This window comes from Peromyscus leucopus, chromosome 15, assembly GCF_004664715.2.
Source record: "Peromyscus leucopus breed LL Stock chromosome 15, UCI_PerLeu_2.1, whole genome shotgun sequence".
Classification (NCBI taxonomy): domain Eukaryota; kingdom Metazoa; phylum Chordata; class Mammalia; order Rodentia; family Cricetidae; genus Peromyscus; species Peromyscus leucopus.
In genome coordinates this window covers 47,958,242-47,977,812 of record NC_051076.1, presented here as the reverse complement: position 1 = coordinate 47,977,812, position 19,571 = coordinate 47,958,242, and positions in this window count along the sequence as shown.

The following is a 19,571-nucleotide window of genomic DNA, read 5'->3' as shown; positions in this document are numbered from 1 at the left end:
ATAGATGTGAAACATAAGTAAGTTTGGTGTTTGGGCTTTGGTCTCATCTCTAAGACATCTTATTATTTTTATGCAAATATTTCCAAACCAAAAACACACCCCAAATTTGCAGCCCCTGTTCTCCCAGCCTTTAGGATGAGACTCATCCTGAGCTCTCATTTCATAATATTTGTACAGAAACCAGTGGAATTTTTTTTCTTTCTTGTCCAGATTTAAGTTGGTTATTCACCCCTAGTCATTCTTGAATCTTATTTCCCTCCGATGTTCTGCTCTACCAAACGTCTTGTGCCTCTTTTCTAGGAAAAAGAAAGAAAGTACCACATTTTCCAAGTAGCTGCTGATTCCTCTGAAGCTGAACATGCTTTGCAGAGCAGTGACTTCAATTCAATTCCTGTTTATATGAGTTTGTTTTTGTTGAGTTTGTGTCAGAGTGAAATAAATTGCTTTAGATTATTTACTTTTATATATGTCAGAGAAGTTTTTATTGTTTTTTTTTTAAATTCAATATTAGGTTTCAAATGCTGTCTATATATGTTTATCTGTAATAAGATAAGATATAAATTGAAATAGGTAAGACTTTTAGCATTTATTTGAGCAACTGCTGTTCACTGAAGCTGCATTTTTAACCAGAATGCAGTTTAGAACCGATTGCTGAAAGCGTTGAAAAACCATCTGCAGCAGTATTAGTAGCACTAGGATGTATATCACAGGGTGATTTATAATGGATATTTTCATATTTTATAGAATTAGAGTTAGGTTAAATCATATACTATGTTTATTATAGAATGTTGAGATAAAATATTTTCAAAGCTGTAGCAGGAATCTTAAAAGTTCTTATTAATAAAATCAAACCTGAGGCCAGTTATTGGGGTCCATGCTGGTAGATCAGAGAGACAGAACAAGCCACAGCTATCTCACCTCACCAGTTCCTCAGCTGGTCCTGTTTCCTCAGACTGGAAGCCTCTGAGTCCTCATCCAGAATGAATCCCAGCTGAACTGTGCTGCTTCAAAGCCTGAAAGCTTAACCAGCCGAATGCTTAACCAGCCAAATGCCTAACCAGCCAAAATGCTTAACCAGCCAAATGCTTCTAGTTTTTGGTCCTCACACCTTATATATCTGTCTGCTTTCTACACCACTCTCTGGGATTAAAGGCTGGCTTTCTGGGATTAAAGGCGTGTGTCACCATGCTTGGCTTTTTCCAATGTGGCCTTGAACTCACAGATATCCAGAGGGATTTCTATCTCTGGAATGCTAGAATTAAAGGTGTGTACTATCACTGCCTAACTAGTGGCTTTTCTGTTCTCTGACCCCAGATAAGTTTATTAAGGTACATGATATTTTGGGGAACACAATATCACCACACAAAGCCTCAAGAAATGTTAAGTTCTTCATACTTTAATGAACCACTAAACTGATACTAATCTATGGACACAGGGCTATGCAGCCTCTAAGTTGTGCTTGTGTCTGATGCATGAGACAACAATGGCCTGCCTTTGCAAGCTTTTTCTAAAGTCTGAATTTAACTCACAGAAAAATTTTAAATAGAAGTCATCATACAAAGTACAATCAATGTGTAATTTATGAAAAAGATAATTGGGCTACTTTTAATATAATAAAAATAAATCATTTTTAGTTTCAGTCACTGTTACCAAGAATATTAAGAGTTGATTCTCAGTTGCAATCCTCTGACATCTGACCTGTCTTACTCCAGTAAATGTCTACAGAAGAGATGAATTATTGGCAAAAACTAGAGGAGAGATAAACTCGGGAAGTTTACAGTGCAAAACACATCTTTTGGTTCTTTTCTAGTTGGCTTCAGCTTCTTTAAAATGACATAGATGAGCAAAGCCTAGGCCACTGTTAATAACATCCAAGGACTCAATTACCTATCACCACACATTTTCTTTATGTTTCCAAAATAAAGCTATGGAGCTGCCACATCATAATCAGTGTAGCTTGAAAGTTTTACACAAAAATGAGAACATTAGGTTATAAAATAAGCTTAACTCATGATTAACATTAGTAAATATTAATTTTGCTCTAATCTAAAATATCAAATGAAAGAACCACATAAATCATGTTTGTGTGTATCTGTTTCTTATAAATATGTCAATCATTTAGAGTACAAATTTAAAATTACTTATTTTTTTCCTTTATTGAGTATGCTATATTTAATTTTTAACATATTTCACTAGAAAATTTCCAGTTTAACAATTACATATGTAAATTAAAATGGATTGTATATTGTTGGGGACTGTGTACGTGGGAAATCCACATGACACGTCAAGGATGATGCAGAGAATATTAGATAAAGGCAGATAAGGGGATCATATACAGGAATTTTTTTCCTCCAGAAACACACAGTTGAGTAGAGCAAGAAGTAAACCAAGAGTGAATACTGTGATTTAACCAAGCTTAACAAGCAAAAATGTGCAATACTATGGAAACATGCTATAAATTCTCTCTCTCTCTTTCTCTCTCCCTCCCTCCCTCTCTCTCTCTCTCTCTCTCTCTCTCTCTCTCTCTCTCTCTCTCTCTCATATTCTGTTCATGATTTTCACTCTTCTAAATCCTACCAGATCCAATACCACACCTCTGATTAAGGCTGAGGGTAGCATTTATCTATAAGTATAAATATAGATATTTAGAGAAAGCAGTTTAACACCATGCCAATTTAGGAAAACAATTGTGCACTGAACACAAGAGAATTCAGACTAATGGTTGCTAAAGGTGTTGAGAATGAGTGATAACTGAAGGCTCAGCCCTAATCAGGACAGTATACCACCTCACATAAAGTTCAGGCAAAATTAAGAAAGAGTGGAAATATTATGAGAGATGGGAAATAGGAAGAAGAACTGAGACATGCTTTCATCAGGGTATAAAATAGCCATTTGGATCCTTGATTTCAAAGCAGATGCAGCTGCCAGGCCAAGCCTGTGTTTCTCAACAGCCAATCAGGGATCATGAAGGGGCTTGCAGGTTATATACTTCCAATTGGAACTCTTGGATACTGATGGTTTCTGGGAAAGGAGGAGACTTTGTCTTCTGTTGTGTACCCACTGGACAGCTCATCAGTCACCAAAGGATAGATCCAAACTTATGTTTACCCATCAGACAAGGATGGGAAGGAGATAAGTGAGAAGAAGGGTGAGGGTAAGCAGAATGTATTATATACATGGATGAAATTGTCAAAGAACAACATTATTTAATAAAAAGAGAAAAAAAAAGCACCTGTCCATTTTTCTCATGTGGTTGTAAAAATAAAAACCCTTTTGAGGGGAATGAAACTCATAAAAGCAATTATTGGCTCAAGGGATTTTCCTCCATAAAATATCTTAGTAGTTCATTCCTAGCAAATTAATCCAACAATGTAGGAGTAAAGATTTGATGTTCATTGTTGGCTTTGCCTTGTTGACATTTTCTTTAAGAGTCATCCTATAGTGCACATAATTTTTACGATTTATTCTTTTACACACACACACACACACACACACACACACACACACACACACACACTAACAGACCATTGCAAAACTTTGTCAATTCTTATGGGTTAATGCAAACCAAGTTTATTAAATGTAATGTTAGCCCTATTCAAATTAAGATGTCAAAATATAGGAATTATTGAAAAACAGAGCATAGAAAGAGGAATAAAGTGCTATTCTAGTTTATGTTCTTAAAGGGTTATAATGGGGGACCTGGAGAACTACATCATTTCTCCCTGTAGATCAGAGTCCAGACCCTTGCCCTTACCTTTGCCATACAACATTCCCTAGAACCGTATCTTTCTACTTGTGGAAATCTAAAGAAAAAAGGCACCATTCCCCATGATGTTACATAACAACACACATATGATCTGTATATTCCTGACTAAATACTACCAGACACTGGGTTATAAACTCAGTTACAATATTTTGATCTCATCAGCCTATTGGGAGGAAAGTAATAGAATATAAATTTCCCATCCTTTTATGTCTTAGAACTACCATGGAAGGATAGGATTGGGAGCTTCTAATTCTAGGTCTCCAGATTCTCAAGAAGAGTATAAATCTGAAAAAGAAAATAATTCTGCATGGCTAGGCCTAAGTATTCAACACTATATTTATATAACTTCACTAATTTTAATTACATGTTCATTTAATGATTTTTAAACAAAGCAAAAGAAAACAGTAGATATGCTAACAAAAAATTATTATTAAATTGTAAATCATATATAATTTAGAGTGATATGATTATATAAATCAGTGTTTCTCAATTTTCCTCATCCTGAGACCCTTTAAAATAGTACCTCATGTTGTGATGATCCCCAACCATAAAATCATTTTTGTTTATGCTTTAAAACTGCAATTTGCTACTGTTATGGATCATAATGCAATCATACCTGTGTTTTCTGATGGTCTTAGGCAACCCTTGTTGACCTCCCAAAGGGATTACAACCTACAAGTTGAGAACTACTGGCAAATCTTTTAAATAAATCCACTCATGTTGTATTTATAACACTCAGGCAGATAGCAAACAAGAGAACAATATTATATATAATAAACAACTGTGTTACATTCTGAATGAGCAAGTACTTATTCAATTAATTACAACTACAAAAATTTATTAAGATTCTCTATGTGTTGCCTTGGTTCGAAGTGCTATCTTGTACTATTAAAAAAGTCTGACATCATAGTGCTTAAACATGATTTAAGGGTGGGGAGAATACAGCACACAAAATGTACATTATAAAAGGAGGTGACAAGTATCCCAAAGGAAGAAAATGCATGGAAGGTTGCTGTGCTGGCTCCCATTAGCAAGGAGGTGACATAACTGAATAAACACCAAAAGAAAACAAAGCTGGAAATGGCGAGAGACTGGGTAGATATGAAAACGGCACCTTCTAGATAGAGCAAGGTCTCTCTGGAGGCCTTGGAAAAACAATGAAATAATACTTTGGGAAGTAAATGAAAGCTAGTATAAGGCTAGGCCATGCATTTTCTGTGCTTAAGACTGATTTTTATTTTAGTTTTCATTATGTATGAGAAGGAATCTTAAACAGGGTCATGTAGACAGAGCCAAAGCAAACACAATAAGCCCAATTAGATTTGAACTTCAGTTAAGGTCTGAATAACTTTAAATAAATATATCCCAAATAGTGTATAGGCAATATTATGTTAAAATATTTTTCATTATCCAACATTCCTATAAACCAAATTATCCTATTACTTTATCCTTATGGAATGGTAAGGTTTATGGGACAGAACAAGTAGGAGAATGTTGATTGTATCAGCATAAATTCAGATGTTTTTATTCCTTTAATCTAAAATACTATTTGTATTGGCCAGTCTTCATATTTCACATCATCAAGTACAAAGTGCAAAGCCGCTTATGGGAGGAAACATTTGTCGGTCTGGTAAGCCGGGCAATAGGAGAATGAGGCAGCTGCATTGTTCAGTCAAGAAGCAGAAGTCAGATAGGAAATGGAGTGTGTGGGAATAACTGTTTTTGAAAGTACCTTGCATCTTCAAAAAATAAACTTCTGCCTGTCTCTAGGACAACAGTATAGCTACCCTTACAATGCTGCTCACTTCCCCTAGATTTTTCAGCATGGGCTAAATGAATAGTTACAAACATTTCCATACTCATTGCACAGTACAGTTTTTACATGTGCATGAGTGTGTGTGTGTGTGTGTGTGTGTGTGTGTGTGTGTGTGATGTAATCTATTCTAAAAATATGTGACAGTTGGAAACAACCTTAGCCTTAGACAAAACAACTATCCATCATAAATGTTGAAAACAACATTTGGATGTAATTTGATAACATCTATTTGTGGTTTTGAGTGCTATTTTAGATAAGTTGGGGTTTGTAAAGTAAATCCTTCCCTGTATGAAACTGTTATTTTTTTTTTTTTGTAAAAATATATTCTTCATTTCTTTCCCATACAATATCTTCTACACTGTACCCAAAGTATAGACCAAAGTCCATTGTTATGGATGGGCAAAAGAGACAGCCAGATATGACACACACAATAGACATGTCACAGACCATAAACTACAGACAGATGGAAGACACAAGGAGAGATGTGGAGAATTCAATTTTGTGATCATTCGCTTAAACTATTCTAAAAGGAAGTCTTTTCACGCTCCAATTCCCATGCTTGCGATTGACATGGGGCTGGCCTATAAAAGCACAAGACTCACTTCATTCCTAGGAAACCACTTCTTCTACTGAAACTCCATCTCCTAAAGGTGACAACTCAAGACCGGGTGTTCAAATACATGAGCCAGTGAGAATAGGTCACATTCACACCACAACATTCTGCTTCTGGACCTCTCGAGCTCAAGATCGTCTTATAAGGCAAAACGCATTTTGAACGATGCAGAGTCCTTCATATTTCTGCCATCATTCAAAATGCCAAAGACTTCTGAAATTCAAAGCAATCTCTTAAGTACGATCTTGTCCCTGCACAATCATAAAACAAACACAAATTGCACATTCACAGCATACTGGATGACAGGGAAAACATTCCCATTCCCAAAGGGAGGAAGGGAGGCACAGTAGGAAATATTGCCAAAACAAGACCAAAACCCATCATGGATAATATTGAACTGAAATGACTGGAGTAATGCCATCTTGTCCTAACTCTATTTTTTGTCTTTTTAGATAGTTCTCAGACTTCCAACTCCCAATAGCTGTATCTGTGTAGATATAACCAACCATCTTATTAAATAAGAAACACAGAACCAATGCAGCTAGCCTATTCAGGCAAGAGACCTCTCCTCTTTGGCTTTGGGGACTCTCCATGATCCTGGACATGGCCCAGATGCATTAACCAAAAGTAATTAATTTTTGTGTAGGCCAAAATCTGAAAATATAATGTTGTTGTTTGTTTTTGCTCTTTTTTGCGGTGGGGGGGGTGGTGCCACCAAGATCCCAAATAAATCACACTCAGAGGCTTATATTTAATTGTAAATGCTTAGCCTTAGCTTGGCTTAGTCTCTAGCCAGCTTTCCTTTAACTTATCCCATCTACCTTTTTTTTTTTTTTTTTTTTTTTTGCCTCTGGGCTTTTCCTATTCTCTTCTGTAAATCTTACTCTTACTTCGTGGCTTGCTGTATAGCTAGGTGGCTGGCCCCTGGAGTCCTCTTTTTCTCTCATTCTTAGCTCCTTTTTCCACTCCCCAGATTTCTCCCTCAATATATTCTCTCTGCATGCCAGCCCCACCTATTCTTTCTCTTGTCTTGCTATTGGCTGTTCAGCTTGTTATTAGATCATTATGTGTGTTAGACAGGCACAGTAACACAGCTTCACAGAGTTAAATAACTGCAACATAAACAAAAGCAACACACCTTAAAATAATATTCCACTACACTAAAATACCTAAAGGGAACATAGATTAAAAAAAAAAAAAGTCATGTGGTATCTAGAAAATACCACTAAGCTCTTTCTTTCTTTTCTTTTTTTTTTTTTAAGACTTATTTATTTATTATGTGTACAGTGTTCTATCTGCATATACACCTGCAGGTCAGAAGAGGGCACCAGATCTCATTATGGATGGTTGTGAGCCACCATGTGGTTGCTGGGAATTGAACTCATGACCTCTGGAAGAACAGCCAGTGCTCTTAACCTCTGAGCCATCTCTCCAGCCCACTCTAAGCTCTTTCAAAAGGCAGATGTTACAAGGATGCTCCTACAACTCCCCTACCCAAATTAAACATTGTTTTAATTGTGTTTTTTTTTTTTTTTTTTGTTTTAAAGCACTGTACATCTGAGCTTCTACACTAAGGTACCTTGAGGCTTGAGCCCGATCTTGGTCTTCAGCTAATAAAGGACTGATGCTTTTACTTGCTTTATTAGAGTGGTTGTCATTATCTCATGTGAATCATTTCAACATATTTTACTTCTACATTTGGTATGTGGTATTTTGAGTCCCATGATGTGATGGGATAATCCGGATTCCAAAAACCTCTGAACCTTCTGCTCTGACTCTTGCAATAGACATAGCCATCCTCTTGGGTTATTTCTTACTTCATGCTTACAGAGTGGACATTTCATAGTCCTGGCATCTCCAATATCCTGCTAAATTGCACCTTAAGCTTCACCTTCACAGCTACGTGTAGTGACTTCTTGGGGCTTCCTGACCTTGCCTCATATTACCTAGCAAGGATAGCTCTTAACAAAAGACTCCCTCACCTCCCACACCCTTGTATCTTTAATGCCCAGTATTATAGAGATGACATTGACTTATTTGGCTGCTAGTAGGAGTTGCCTCCTAGCCCACTTGTTCCATAGCTACATGTCCTTTAGATGTTGAGCACATAGACATACTTCTTTTGGTAGTTGTTGTCATACATAGGGCATTCTCAGTTGAGGCCTTCCTTTTAAATGAGTGTTGATTTTTAAAAGATGAAGCTTTCTAATTGGTAATGTCTTTTGTATCCCTTTATAACATAATTTTAATGATATTAATCTATTAAACAATTGATGCAACTTTCAGCACATCCTGTGTGATTCTTTGTATTTACTTGTGCCTATCAGAACCCAGTTTAGTGAGGCCTCTTTGGGAAAGCTACTTCTTGCTGTAGGAAACAAAGGGGAGAGATTAAAAATTACTTGCAATTTGTATAAGGAAATTCCAGGCAACATTTTACTAGTATATGTATATACATACATCTATCTGTTTAATAAATTGGCAATTTATAAATTATCTACAAAATTTGTGTCTAACAACAGACCCCATGTCTTTGACAACTTTATAATTAGGACTTCATTGCATCTAAACTTTTAAAATATTTGTCATTGCATATGATCCTATGGGCTGTTAATTACACAGATAAATAAAACTATTACTTTTGTAGAGGGGATAGAATATTAACTACTAAAAATATAACCTAGTGCTTGGAAGTATAAAGCCTTACACTTTACCAATGCCATTAATCTATCTTTTCTCCAACCTAATCATGCTCTGCTCTCTAGAAAAGGCTTTTCAAAAAGCACCATAACAATTGTATTTATTTGCTTGTAGAATACTATGAACTTTAAACTTTATATAAAGCGTTTTTTTATGTATCAGTCATGATCATTTTATATCACGTATTTCATTCATGTTTTCATATGGAGAAAATATTTAAAATTTATTGCTCAGTGTTTTTGATGTGTTAAAGCTCTATATCTAATACGTTTTATATTTCAAGAGCTTTTTTCCTCTGTCTACTTATTTGAGTCTCGATTTCATAATTTTATCTGTGTTATTAATGTTTTTCTTTTAATCAACAAGATTGAAGTATAAAAATCATTACAACAATCTGTCACATGGACTCAAATAATGACCAATTTTAAATAATTGGCTCAATGCAAAACCCAAGTTTCAGAATTCTTCCAGTGTCATGTGTAGATGGGTGAGGAACAAGAGGAGGACATCTGTTGTTAGATTATTATCATGTGCTCCATAAGGAAGTTAGAGATAGTGGCAGATGGGGAAAGAAATTATGGGAGGTGGATGTAGTGTGTGTGTGTGTGTGTGTGTGTGTGTGTGTGTGTGTGTGCATGTGTGTGTGTGTGCATGTGCGTGTGTGTGTGTGTGTGCATGTGTGTGTGTGTGCATGCATGTGTGTGTGTGTGTGTGTTTGTGTGTATGTGTATAATTGAAAGAGAGCAAGTAAGACTATTATAAACATTAGCAATTAGGAAATTCAAAAATTTTATCAGTCTCCTCATTTTTGTATAAATTGAATTCTTTGTTTTGCAAGTGAACAAACTTCACTTTTTCATTTAAAAATGTTGTTGTAGTCCATGCATTAAAGAATAATTCAGAGATAGAGACACTACTCAGCAGTGAAGATCACTGGCTATTCTTCCAGTGACTCCAGCTCAAATCTCTGCACCCACATGGTAGCTCATTAACTTCCTTCACTCTAGTTCTACAGGATCCTACAACCTTTTCTGGCCTCCATAGATGTTGCATACACTTGCTTCACAGACATACATGCAGGCAAATCAATAAAAACACATAAAATAAAATATAAATAAATCTTTAGAAAATAAAAATACAATCAATGAGAGTCATAGCATAGTGAAAATGATGGTTTTAGCCTTTTTTCCAACCAAGATGAAGCTTACTTCAGTGGTTTTTCATGTCTACATGGAGATTTCTAATTCTGTTTGAAGAGGTGAAAATGTTTTAGCTCTGTGACTCAATGACTATGAAAACAAATCATAAAATTTACAAAAAAAAAAAGTTTTTGCTAGGACTGTGAGAGCCTAGAACAAGGAAATCTGTTAAACTTAGTTTAACCCCATACCTTCCAAATCTACTTAACCAGGTAAGTGTTGAGCAAGGCATGTGGTAACCATATTGATCTTCATGGCTGACTGCCCAATAGTGCTCATGGCTGCATCCTTTCCTACTTGCAGGTCTTTGCTTTCCACGGCAGTCATAAACCACTAAATAATGTTGTTCTCAGATTTCCATTCTGCTGGCTACATCTATTACTGAAATAATGAGTCTCAATTTAAAAATACCCCCAGAGGTTTCCTTTGCTACATCATTGCTACTTTGGGACTTGGCTGTGACTTTATAAGTATCTACCTCAACCTTGTTGCCTTGAAGAGAGACTCCCTATGCACTGGAATGGCAGAGTGGAAATGAGTCAGCAATTGCTATCTTTGATGCAATACTTCACTGCATAAGCAACAACCTTCCCCTCACATTACTTTGCATAAGGAATGCCAACGTTTTGGTTTAATTACTCTTGGTGGAATATTGTATTTAGACCCAGACAAATGAATATAAAATAATAAGGGTGTGAACAAGTTGTTCTAATGTTTACAGTCTACAACCAAGATACTTGATTTGAAGTAAACAGAACTGAGCCACTAAAGCTCCTAGAAGTACAACTATTTCTCTTCCAAGAATCTCACTTTAACCCTGAAGGAGTCAATAGATGACAACATTCTCTATTTTTTTTATGTCCAAAAGATTTTATTAAAACAACTAATATAGTTTTATCTGCCACTGGAAAGTTCCTATAAATGGCTTTTAGGGAGTGCTATCAAAACTAGTTTCTAATTCTGATTTAATTTTGGTATATCTTATAGAAAAATTTATATGTTAATATTGTAAGATAAGTATATGAAAATCACTCTCATGATTGAGAAAGTACAAAATTTGCAAAGTTTTTTAACTGCTATTCTAATTTTAACAACATTTTAAAGCTTTTATAAAAATTAGTTATTTGATGATAATTTAAGATAGAACGGCAAATGTAAATTTTGCATGAGATATTTAAGATATTTTTCTATGAGTGTAAATTGTTAGTCAATGACAAAAGATTTCTGCCTTTTCTATCTTGGACTTTCATGGTAAATGGAAAAAAATAAAAGATTTCCAAATTATTTTCACTGAATATTCAAAGTGATTTTTAAAATAAAAATTCATAATTTCCAAAGCCAATTAATTTTTTTCTGCCAATTTCTTAATTAGTGACAGTCTTATTTAATTTTAATGATTCTTTTAGACAGGTACTATGCATTTAAATCAGTAGGTTTTAAAAATAAGAAAAGTGAATCTCATGCTGTATAAAGTTATTTTGAAAAAAATACACTATGTAATGTGTTACAGTTATTCTGTATCAATAAGTTTCTTTGTGAAACTTTAGTAAAGTATCAATTCAATGGCAATTAATTGTCAAAAATTTGACTCATTCCATTCACTTATGTTTCCCAGCCCTTTGGGTTTGGGGGTAAGAATTTTCATTTCAGCTTAGATTACAGTGAAATATAATTTTGGACTTTCCTACTAAACATTGTCTACAGGAGACAATTCTGAATGATGTCTGTTTATAAGCTAGAGAACTATGTGTAACTGGATGAAAAAATGAAAGCATTCCATATTTTACTTAGTATAGTTTGTCATTCAGATTTTTGATTACTTGTATGTTACTATTTGCAATATTAAATACACAATTGTTACAACAGAAAAACAACTCACCATCGCAGGATCTGAAGCTCTGAAATATGTCTTAATAATAAAACCAGAAAATATGCTAGGGAATGTATGAGAATGTAAACTTACTGCTTTGAAGTGCGATATCACAGGACCCTCAAAATGAGGCCCTGAAATATCAAACCACATGCCTTTTTAGGAATTTCTTTCTCTTTTTTTTTTTTCGAGACAGGGTTTCTCTGCATAGTTTTGGTGCCTGTCCTGGATCTCGATTTGTAGACCAGGCTGGCCTCGAACTCACAGAGATCCACCTAGCTCTGACTTCAGAGTGCTGGGATTAAAGGGTCTACCACCACCCGGCCTTTTTAGGACTTTCTATAAATTATCTTCTGGTCTACAATTTTGTCACATAAAACCATTTCTAATATTCAGTTACTTTGTTATTTACTGATATTTTATCATCTGTGTGTTTATTTTTGAGACAGGGACTGTATATGCAGCCAAATGGGCCTCAAATTCCCAATACTATTCTCTCAGCTTCCCTTGTCCTAGTTTTCTAGAAGTATACCACCATGACTTTTACTTTGTAATAAACTATTACTTTTTCTCCAATTTTTTCCCTTTAACTGTGCTACATCCATTGCTCCCAAACTTTTTAGCTTGCCTAGTAAAATCCTCAAATTGCTGTGAATCACCTACAGATTACTTTCTGTTTTTCACATGGCATCTACCCAATGTACCAGCACTGCTCCTTCTGCTTTCTGCAACAGATGCTGTTTTTATGTCTCCATGTCCTTATAATTATTTTCTCTTTACACAGGAGCAGAGGAACCACTATTAATATTAGAAATAAATGAAAGTAGTTAGTATTAAAGTGGTAATGACCACCTAATTTGCAAATCTGGGGACTCATTTGTCTGTCATATTTATATATTTATTATATATATATATTTACATATATATCATTCATAAATATCTTTGGCATACACAATAATATGTATATTCATAATATTGTCCCTCTTTACACACACACACACACACACACACACACGCATATATATGTATGTAGTATGTACATATAGTATTTCTTTAGAAATATTCACTTTCACAACTTGAATGAAAAGTTTTAACTAGGAAAAACAACACATATATTCATTGAAAATAGATAAGCCCTTCAAAACATAGCTATATATAATTAAACAATAAATTTATGGGTATCATCATTCATTTACCATGTTGTGAAAAATTCACAAAATATTAACATATGCATGAAACTAACCTAATGTGATCTTTATAATCTTTCAATTTGTCTTTTCTTGGAACTGACAGGAACACTTAACAAGACCTTGTTGTGAGCTATATCTCTTCCGGAATTCCATTGTCCATTATATCTAAACTTCCAGTGCACCATTCCAGCCTTCTCCATACTCTATGTTTTATCCTCAATCTACAAAACCAAGTAAGTTACTTTCTGGCCTAAAACCAGATATAGTACCTGATGTAAGAAATCAAGACATCTCAGTAGGTTATGTGGTTCAGAAACAAAAATAAAGAATACCCACGAAGTATATCTCCAGTTCGGTGTATGTCCATTTGAACTCATAGTTATTGTGAATGGTATCACCCCAGTAAATATTTATATAATTGCTTCTACTATTTAAATAAGAATCTCTTTCTAATTGTTAATATTGATTTCAAATGGATTTGATTGAGAAACAAATATAATGTTGTGAGACTCATTTTGGGGTGTGCTTGTGAAGGAATTTCTAGTGAGGATTAAGTGAGAGAGTAGGATCGGCTTCCATAGCAAGCAATGTCATTTCATGGGGTGGGGCTCCTGACAGGATCATAAATAAATAAAAACGCTAACTGAACCCTGAAATTCCCCTTTCCCCAAAACTTTATCTATCCAGACATGAGAGTCTGGCCTCACATTCCTGCTGCAACAGTGAAGACCTACTGCTTTACTCAGTCCTTTCTTGCATGAAGGACTCAACTCTCACACTGTGAGCCAAAATAAGCCCTTTCTTTCTGAAGTCACTACTTGCCAGATACTTGGTGCTCACAGTGAAAGAAGTTATTAATAGACCCATAAAAGCAATTCCTCCATCTCAGTATAAAAATTTCCCATTGTTTTAATTATCTTTGGCCTTCCAACATGTAAGTTATTTAAAATGTTCTATAGTCATTCATAATTCTTTGTTTGAACACCTATTACTTTTTCCTCTTTTATTGAAAGTAGATTATTTTTTTCCTTACATGGTATACCCTGATTACAGCTCTCCCTTCTGTCCTCCTCCCATCTCCTCTCTCACTGGTTCTACCCCACACCTAAGTCTCTCATTAGAAAACAAACAGGCCTCTAATGGATAATAAGAAAATAATATGTAACAAGATAAAACAAAAACTAGCACATAAGAATAGGACAAAGCAAACGAACAAAAGGAAAAGAGCCCAAGAAAATGCCCAAGAAATAGAGATTCAGAGCTCCAATTGTTCACATACCCAGGAATTCCATGAAAACAATGAACTAAAAACCATAATGTATATGCCAAGGAGCTGTAGACTAAAGAGAAAGGGGAAAAAAGAACCATATAAATAAAATAAAACATTATACAAATAAAATAAATATAAGATATATTTCTTTTTTAAAAAAAGGAAAAGGAATGCTCTGACACATTGTGAGACAATGGACCTCCAAAGACGCTGGTGAGTTTGCACTCTGTTGGCCGTCTACTGCTGGGAATGCAGCCTACCCTAAAGAGTAGTTGGATTCCCTAGTGGGACTCATTTAGAGAAAAGCAAATTTTCATTGGTTAAGTGGTTATTATTTGGATACTGCTTCTGGGTTAGGGACGAAGACATGTGTGTGGCATGAATTGCTAAACGGTCTTATTAATAAAAAACCCAGAGCCAGATATTGGGGTAAAATCTGAGGGATCAGAAAAGCAGAAAGAAGCCAGCCATATTCTTACAACTTGGAAATACTCAGGCAAAGAGACCTACTTCCTGTATACCCACGCCTATATGCCTTTCTGTTCTGCATCTCACTTCCTCTCTTTGTCCAGCTACATCACTTCCTATCTGTGTGTCCAGACCTCCAGACCTCTGTGGTTAGTGCTGGGATTAAAAGCCTGTGCCACCGTGCCTGGGTCTGTTCCCCAGTGTGGCCTTGAACTCACAGAGATCCAGATGGATCTCTGCCTCACAAATGCTAGGATTAAAGGCATGTGGTGCCATTGCCTGTATTCTATGTTGTAGCGGTAACGCCCGCATTACCAATACCCGTTCACCATGTCCGAGCGAAGGGTTGTGGATTAAAAATAGAGACAAGAGACAGCGAGCCATTCGCCACGACTGGATGTCGAATGCCGTTTATTGAAAGAGGGAAGAAACCTTAAATACAGGCTTACAACACAAATGGAGGATCCCCGGAGGGCAGAAGTTCGCTACCAATGGTCTACATTCTAGACCCAATGTTCTACATTCTTGCATCTAAGTTGTTTACACCAAATACAGGATGCACCTAAGTTGTTTACACCACAAGCAGGATGTAGGAACAAAGAACATCCGGTAAGCTCTCCGGGTGATCCTAAGGTGAGAAGGACACCGGCAGGGAATCTGAATAGGGAGGACACCTGGTCAGCAAGCAAGGCTGCAGCCACTCACAGTCAGGGGCCAGGGCCCATGGCGCCCACAGGTCCCCCTTTTTATTAAATGAGCTTCTGACTTAGGTTGCGTGGGACGTCAGCAGACCACCTTACCCGTCATAGAGACACCTGCCCAGGCTACACAAGTGCTCTGTCTTAGGTTGATGGCAGCCCCCCAAGCATTACCCGTCTCTGAATACTCATTATCATACAGACTCAACCACGTGAGCTGTAGAGTGACTGCTGCCAAAGATCTCAAAGTGGCACTGGGCTTGCAATCTGTGCAACACAGAAAAGACCAACAGAAGTCCTAACCCACCCATAGCCAGAAGGCTAAAGGCAATTGAACCATTCCCTATTTAAACGAGCCTTACTGCAAATTGGAGTCCTGTAAGGTGGTATCCCGAGCAAATGGAACTTGAGTATTAATAATTTACAACTTACAAAGCCAATTATAACGTATAAAAGTGGAATTAAATTTATCATGCCCAATAAGAAGAAAGATTAACTAACTGTGGTAGCTACTTTTGCTGCCAGGGTCTCCATTGTGCTAGCTGTAGCAACCAATTATGAAATAGCAATCCCAGAAACAATAGCAGCAGTGGCTACCACTGCTATAACAGCAACAATGGCAACAGCGATGTCAGAGTCTCTTCTGGAGCATGTGAGCATCATCTGTGTCTAGCTGCCACGGTCCACTGGCATGGACACGGCTCCAGGAACACGAACCACCAAGGCCCATTTTTCTTGATCCCAGCACTACTTAGGCTGGCAGGTCTGCAAGAGAACAACTGAGAAACGTAAAGAAAACAGAAAACAAAAACAGCAAACAAGGAGCAGAACTAATGGTCTCAATAATGGCTACATTCAGGCTCACAAAGTTTGAGGTATCTTCAAAAAGGCTAGATGAATTTCAGGAGGCAAATAAATGTTGCACAGAGCCATTCCTGAAAAGTAGGTACTACACCAGCTTGAGGGGGGTTGCAAAATGCGAAAAAGGCTTAGCTGGCATGCTACTGTTAGGAAATGAAGTTTATTGACCTTCAGAGTTATCCTTAATCTCCAAGGTGTGATACATTCTCAATGTTTTTTGAAAAAAGTTACCATACATTACCTTCTGAAGAATCCAACCACATGGCTACAGTTCCTAGGCTTACAATAATGTTTGCCAAGGCTGGCCGTATTGGGCTCTCAATCCCCATTGGCATCAGAAGGGGAGAGTTTTTTACGAAGGCCCAATAGGTCTCTGCCATGTTGGGATTCAGCAGCAGTCACAAGGCGCACACGGCATTCAGGAACCCAAAGAGGAACTTCATTGTCCTGTGGAAAGACACAAACAGATCCCCGGGCCCACACCAACACTGGATCGGGTCCCCTCCAAGTGCCAGTAGAAAGATCTTTCCATCGCACCAGAGGATGATTTGCAACAGGAGCCCTCCAGTGCTTATCTGCAGCAGATACTCCAGCAGAATCCACCGATAAAAAATTTAAAATATATAAAACAAGGGAAAGAATAGAATGTGGAGAGGAGAGATGAGCCCCTAGCTCCCCCCTTTTTACTTTAGCAATATAAGTTTTTAAGGTACGATGGCAGCGTTCTACTATAGCCTGCCCTTGAGGATTATAAGGAATACCAGTTTTATTAACAATAGAAAAATCTTGGCAGAATTTTGAAAATCCTGTACTACTGTAGGCGGGACCATTATCAGTCTTTATGCATTTTGGCACTCCCATGTAAGCAAAAGCATGAAGACAATGATTCTTTACATCCTTAACCTTTTCCCCTGAATGGACAGAAGCAAAAATTAGAGAAGAATATGTATCAATAGACACATGGACATATTGTAATTTTCCAAAGGAAGGCACGTGTGTGACGTCCATCTGCCACACATGATTAGGTAAAAGTCCTCGAGGATTAACTCCCAAATGAGGAACAGGTAAAAATTCCACACAAATAGGGCATGATTTAACTATCTGGATGGCTTGTTCCCGGGTTATGCCTGTATGATAACGGAGAGATCCAGCATTAAGATGATAATGCTGATGCAACTGAGTAGCCTTATCAAAGGCAGAACAGACTAATGTGACAGCCATACGAGTAATGGCGTCAGCCCTCTGATTACCTTCACTCAGAGGTCCAGGCAATTGAGTATGAGCTCTAATATGGCCCACATAAAGGTTATGTGAGCGGGACCATATAAGTCCTTGCACTTGTAATAAGTATTCATGAATGGAAGAAATGGATGGTATGTAGGCTGTTGTTTCCAAAGGCATAATGGCATGTGCCACATATTGACTATCGGTATAAATATTTACACTCTCATCAGAAAACATCTGTAAAGCAAGCAACAGCGCCTGTACCTCTGCCACCTGGGCAGAAGTGCCCTGGACTTTTATTCTCTTTACTATGTTACCAGAAACCACCACAGCAAAACCACGTGAAGTGCCATCAGTAAATACCACACGGGCCTGAGGAATAGGAGTCATTTGTACTATCTTGGGAAATATAACAGGATGCAATTTAAAAAATTGACACACATCATTGGAGGGGTAGTGAGTATCAAACTGACCCTGCATGGAGCATGTCAATATGGCCCAATCATTATCATTAGCTTGCAACCATGCTACTTGAGACTGGGTGTATGGGGTCACCACAATATCTGGCTCCTTACCAAAAGTTTGAACACTGATCTTGATTCCCTTAAGTATAATCTGAGCGACAGCCTGTGGATAAGGAGTGATGATTTTTGCTGGAGAAGCTGGGGAATGTACCCATAAAATAGGACCTGTTTGCCTAAACACTCCAGTAGGTGAATGAGTAAAACAAAATATCAAATACAATAAGGGAGAATTAAGATCTATATACTGCACGTGAGCCTGTTCCAGGGCCTCTTGCACACGTTGTAGGGCTACACGTCCTTCAGCTGTTAATTTACGGGGAGATGAAGGGTCAGGGTCGCCCTTTAAGACAACATACAAGGGGCGAAGCTGACCTGTTGGAATTTTTAAAGTGGGCCGAAGCCATTGAATATCTCCCAGAAAGGTTTGGAAATCATTAAGTGTGCGTAGCTGATCCATACGCAGAGTAATCTTTTGTGGGCGTATGCCCGTGCGTAACAATTCATGACCTAAATAATGATAGGGAAAAGATACCTGTACCTTTTCTGGGGCTATCTGTAAATTAGCCAAGCTAAGAACCTCTTGTAAATAAGAAAAGGCATCAAAAACAAGTTTTTTATCTTTAGCAGCCATTAATATATCATCCATGTAGTGAATTATATAAACACCTGGAAAAGCTTTTCGAACTGGAGCTAGGGCCAAAGACACATAAATTTGACATATAGTAGGGCTATTGGCCATTCCTTGAGGCAATACCACCCACTGATATCTCTGATAAGGTTCCTTAAGATTTTCTGAAGGAACACTGAAAGCAAAGCGAGGACTGTCCTCCGGATGCAAAGGAATGGTGAAGAAACAATCCCTCAAGTCAACCACAATTAAGTGCCAATGCTTAGGAATTGCCACAGGGGCAGGCAAGCCAGGCTGTGTTGCTCCCATGAGAAGCATGGTTTTATTTACAGCTCTAAGATCCTGTAACAGCCTCCATTTTCGTGATTTCTTTTTAATAACAAATATAGGTGAGTTCCAATGTGAAGTGGAAGGAATGATATGTCCAGCATCTAACTGCTCCTTAACCAATGCATACGCAGCCTCCAATTTTTCCTTAGCAAGGGGCCACTGCTCCACCCATACAGGGTCATCACTCTTCCAAGTGATTTTTATCGGTTGTATTATTGAAGGCTGCTGTGCAGTAACCCCTATGGAAAAGACCCTAATCCTCTAGTATCGCCAGGACCCCTAGTGACACAGTTTTTGTCTGCCGCAGGGAGCGGGTCTCCTTGCAACATTTTCCCTAAGCCTTTGCCTGGGCAGTAGCCCTGACTCTTCAGCATCTGTTGTACAGGCTGTGTAGTAAGCACCGCTCCCATGCCA